Consider the following 6,000-nt stretch of genomic DNA (forward strand, 5'->3'; position numbering starts at 1 on the left):
TATCCAGCAAAAACAAATTGTTATAATTTTTATACCAACGACCGAAGGATGGGGGTTCATTTTGTCATTCCGTTTGCAACACATCGAAATATTCATTTCCGACCCTATAAATATATATATTCTTGATCGGCGTAAAAATCTAAGACGATCTAAACATGCCCATCCGTCTGTCCGTTCGTCTATCCGTCCATCCGTCCGTTGGTATGTTGAAAATACGCTACAGTCTTTAAAAATAAAGATATGGAGCTGAAACTTTGCACAGATTCTTTCTTTGTTCAAAAGCCGGTTAAGTACGATGATGGGCTATATCGCACTACATGTTGATATAGTCCCCATATAGACCGATCCGCCGATTAAGGATCTTCGGCCCATAAAACCCATATTTATTACCAGATTTTGCTGAAATTTAGGATTGTGAGTTGAGTAAGGAACATCAAAATTCTTCTTCAATTTGGCCCAGATCGGTCCAGATTTGGATATAGCTGCAACATAGACCGATCTCTCGATTTAAGGTCTTGCGCCCAAAAAAGGCGCAGTTATTGTACGATTTTCCCAAAAATTTTGATCATGACTTGGATTAAGCTCTTCGACATCTTTCTGAAATTTGGCCCAGATCGATTCATATTTGGGTAGATCAGCCATATTGACCGATCTCTCGATTTAAGGTCTTGGGCCCATAAAAGGCGCATTTATTGTCCGATGTTCCCGAAATTTGGAACAGTGAGTGGTGTTGGGCACATCGATATTTTTCCTTAATTTAGCCCAGATCGGTTCAGATTTAGATATAGCTGTCATATAGGCCGATCTCTCGATTTAAGATTTTGGGCCCATAAAAGCCACATTTATTATCCGATTTTGCTGAAATTTGGGACAGTGGGTTGTATTAGGCCTTTCGACATCAGTAGCCAATTTGGTCCAGATCGGTTTAGATGTGGATATAGCTGCCATATAGACCGATCTCTCAATTTTGAGGTTTTGGACCTATAAAAGGCGCATTTATTGTCCTATGTCCCCGAAATTTGGAGCAGTGAGTTGTGTTAGGCACATCAACATTTTTTCTCAATTTGACCCAGATCGGTCCAGATTAGGATATAGCTGCCATATAGACCGATCTCTCGATTTAAGGGTTTGGGCCCATAAAAAGTGCATTTATTGTCCGATGTCCCCGAAATTTGGTACGGTGAGTTATATTAGACTACTCGACATCTTTCTTCAATTTGGTCCAGATCGGTTCAGATTTGGATATAGCTGCCATTTAGACCGATCCTCCGATTTAAAGTAGGTTAAGCTGCAAAACAAAAAAAAACAATATTTTGTTCTACAAAATTGAACAATGACTTGTACTTATTATACCACTCTAATGTCCGTGCCGAATTTTGTCCAAATCGGACCATATTTCGATATAGCTGCTATGGGGGTGGGTATCCAAGGTTCGGCCCGGCCGAACTTAATGCCTTTTTACTTGATTTTCTTTCAAAACCAGCGGATATTTGTGATTCAACTATAATTATTACCATCCTATTTTATTTGGTCAAAACTTTTATAAAAACTAAATTTTTCCTTCTTTCTTATCTGTTTCATAACAAAATTTATAAATTATGTAATTCAATAATTCATCATGCGCTCGTTTCCCATTTCCATTATATCTATCTTAAGCTACTTTACTCTAAGTTTCTGGTTGTTAATCAGCTCTACATTATAACTTTAATCCGAATTTTATTACTCTTCCTAAGAAACTCTTAGTAGAATGTTCAACACCTACAAAGGCTCTTAAATTCAAAATTGAATTTGGATAGCGCACTTGAAAATTAATTTTGCATTTAATGAGAATATGATAGAAATGTTGCCAGGGTAGCTTAAATTAATTCAATTATTTTGTTGAAGCCTCACAACTCCCTCCAAAGTGCAAACTTTTAGCAGCCAAGCCGCCTCACACCGACAAAGGGCAAATAATATATGAGGAAAATTTTGCAGGGTGGTTAAGGGCAACAGAGATCTCATGTGAACATCTCCTTGGTATTGTTGGCTCACACTGTTGAGCTAAGTGTGGTGAGAATTTTCACATTTTTCATGAAATGCAACATTTTCCCCAGCATGTAATTACAGATGGATCAGAGGGACGATGAGCCACCATCACCATCATCAACACCAACGGTAGCAACAGTGCAATAGTCCTGAATGACATTCTGCTAGTTGGCTGCGTACAAACTCACGTACGATTATAACATTGTTTATAATATCTCGGCTGGCATACGAGTATTTTGTAACACACATCCCTACGTGCACTGTGCGTGCGGCATGAATGGATACTTTCCGCGTTGCACAGGTTTCCATGGTTGGTTGGTTGTCTATATTGCACCAGCGTTGCCTGGGTATATGACATATGTGAAGAGGTTTTACGCTGCAGTAGCAAAGCGACACTTTTGCGGATGCATAAAGCGAATGCAAGTATAACTCTTTCTGCAAAGGCATGTACAACATAGTTGTATATGTACACATTCATATGTTTGTTGTTGCCCGGAGTACAATGCGTATGCAATAAGCCTGACTGCCTGCACGAGGTGGGTATGAATGGTGAAGTTACAAGTTGGAAGAATAATTCACATAGACAGAGTATAAAAGGGAAACTTTAAGTTTAGAGAAAAATGATAACGAGAACAGCGTTGTGCAAAATTTTGGCAAGATTGGTCAAAAACTGCTCATGCAGTGGCTTTGGAAGTGAAAATCGGGCGATATACATATATGACAGCTATATCAAAATCTGAATCGATTTTTAAGAAATTTATCTATAATGTCGAGAACCAAAAGAAAATCCTTCAAGCCATATTTCGAAAGAATCGATTAACAAATAACCATTTGATTGCTATATTACTGCAAATCGGACGAGAATATATATAGGAGAGATATGTCTAAATCTGAACCGATTTCGAGCTAACTTTAAGGACATTGTGAAAGTCGTCGAGGAAAGCGTTGTACAAAATTTTGGGAAGATTGGTCAATAAATGCGCTTGTAGTGGCTCTTGGAGTGAAATTCGAGAGATGTATATGAGATCTATATCCAAATCTCATCCGATTTTTATGTAATGTTGAGAGTCATTAGAAAATCCTTCCTGCCAAATTTTCAGAGAATCGAGTAACAAATGACCATTTTATTGCATTTTTACTGCAAATTGGACGAATATATATTTGGGAGCTATATCCCAATCTGAACCAATTTTTTCCCATTTTAATAGGCTTCGTCTTTAGACGTGTTCCAAATTTCAGCAAAATCGGATAATGAATGTGGCTTTTATGGGCCTAAGGCCCCAAATCCGAGGATCGGTCTATATGGCAGCTATATCCAAATCTGATCCGATCTGTACCAAATTGGCCGAGGATATCGAAGGTCCTAAGACAACTCATTGTCCCAACTTTCAGCAAAATCGGATAATAAATGCGCTTTTTATGGCCCCAAAACATAAAACCTAGACATCGGTCTATATGACAGCTATAAGCAAATCTGATCCGATCTGTGCCAAATTGGCCAAGGATGTCGAAGGTCCTAACACAACTTACTGTCTCAAATTTCAGCAAAATCGGATAATATATGTGGCTTTTATGGGCCTAAGACCCTAAATCGAAAGATCGGTCTATATGGCAGCTAAATCCAAATCTGAACCGATCTGAGCCAAATTGACGGAGGATGTCGAAAGGCCTAACACAACTCACTGTTCCAAATTTCAGCAAAATCGGATAATAAATGTGGCTTTTATGGGCCTAAGGCCCCAAATCCGAGGATTGGTCTATTTGGCAGTTATAACTAAATCTGAACCGATCTGTGCAATATTGAAGAAGTATGTCAAGGGGCTTTACATAACTTAATGTCCCAAATTTCGTCGATATCGGACGATAAACGCGCCTTTTATGGACGAAAAACCTTAAATCATGGGATCGGTCTATATGGCAGCTATATTCAAATCTGAACCGATCTGAGACAAATTGGCCAAGGATGTCGAAGGTCCTAAGACAACTCACTGTCCTAAATTTCAGCGAAATCGGATAATAAATGTGACTTTTATGGGCCTAAGACCATAAATCGGAGGATCGGTCTATATGGCAGCTATATTCAAATATGGACCGAACTGAGCCAAATTGATGAAGGATGTCGAAAGGCCTAACACAACTCACTGTCCCAAATTTCAGCAAAATCGAATAATAAATGTGGCTTTTTATGGCCCAAAAAACCTAAAACCTAGACATCGGTCTATATAGCAGCTATATCCAAATCTGGACCGATCTGAGCCAAATTAACGAAGGATGTCGATGGGTCTTAAACAATTCACTGTCCCGAATTTTATCAAAATCGGATAAAAAATGTGGCTTTTGTGGGCCTAAGACCCTTAACCGGAGGATCGGTCTATATGGCAGCTATATCCAAATCTAAATCGATCTGTGCCAATTTGACGAAGAAAGTCGAAGGGCCTAAGGCAACTCACTGTTCCAAATTTCAGCAAAATCGGATAATAAATGTGGCTTTTATGGGCCTTAGACCCTAAATCGGAGGATCGGTCTATATGGGAGCTATATCCAAATCTGGACCGATCTGAGCCAAATTGACGAAGGATGTCGAAGTGTCTAACATAACTCATTGCCCAAAATTTCAACAAAATCGGATAATAAATGTGGCTTTTATGGGCCTAAGGCCCTAAATCGGCCGATCGGTTTATATGGGGGCTATATCAAGATATAGTCCGATATAGCCCATCTTCGAACTTAACCTGCTTATGGACAAAAAAAGAATCTGTGCAAAAATTCAGCTCAATATCTCTATTTTTAAAGACTGTAGCGTGATTTCAACAGACAGGCGGACAGACGGATGGACATGTCTAGATCGTCTTAGATTTTTTCACTGATCAAGAATATATATAGGGTCGGAAATGAGTATTTCGATGTGTTGCAAACGGAATGACAAAATGACTATACCCCCATCCTTTGGTGGTGGGTATAAAAATGGAGGTTTACGATATAAATGTTCTCCTTTCTAGCATGGGACAGTCTAATTAAACAATGTGTGTGAGTTTTGAAATGCTAATATGAGTATGTGCACCCATACCTACCTGTTATCGTTCACCCGGTTAGGTTTCTAACGTTGCTGTTACCAATGTGGGCTGTGAATACTTTTATTGTTCTTGTTGCTGTTGCTGTACTGGGTTAGTTTTTAAATAACAATAACTAAAGTTATACACATTGGCATGGTTCTTGTTATTGTGCGAGCATACATATCCAAGCGACATACACCAACAAGAGCAGAAGTATGTCAGGTATTCCATGACAAGCTGAAGGGATTTTCTATAAAAACTTTTGTTTTAATTTTACTGTCAGACAACTGAGTATGATAAGTGATACTGAAAAGAAATTTAACTAGCTACTTTGTAGTACAAGTTGATGACATGATGAATATCTGCACGAGATTCTTTGTTATACTCAACAAGGAAGGAGAATTGAAATTTCTATGCCTTTAGGATAAAAGTTTACAACAAAATAAACATTTTAGTAATTGCATATCGAAATAATGTTCATAACATTAAACTTGAGTCAGTTGTTTTTGTCTTTCAGTTATTTTGAAAACATTTCATAGAACTGTTTGCTTGCGATTTATGAAAGCCCCATATCCATTTAAACTCTCATATCTTATTTTGTTTACTTGACTCCTTGGTGGCTTGGGCACAATTTACACTTCGGTGCTATTTTGCCAACAACTTAAGCCATGTTTGTTGTACATTAACCCGCTATTTAGCAACAAAAGCACCAACACCCTTTCGAGGTAGCCCGCCGTGCCCCTGCACGTTGCAAGTAATTTTCTTAATAGCTCCCTCTAATTAGTCCTACTTCATGTCGTACACGCGTGTACGTAAGAGTTATGTTATTCGCTATTTTTCCATATCTATCCTGGATAGTTTTCCGCAATGGTTTCAGCGATTGTGCTAAACGGCATTTGGGTATGGCATTGTGAAAGGGGTT

Source organism: Stomoxys calcitrans, chromosome 3 (genome assembly GCF_963082655.1).
Source record: "Stomoxys calcitrans chromosome 3, idStoCalc2.1, whole genome shotgun sequence".
Taxonomy (NCBI): Eukaryota; Metazoa; Arthropoda; class Insecta; order Diptera; family Muscidae; genus Stomoxys; species Stomoxys calcitrans.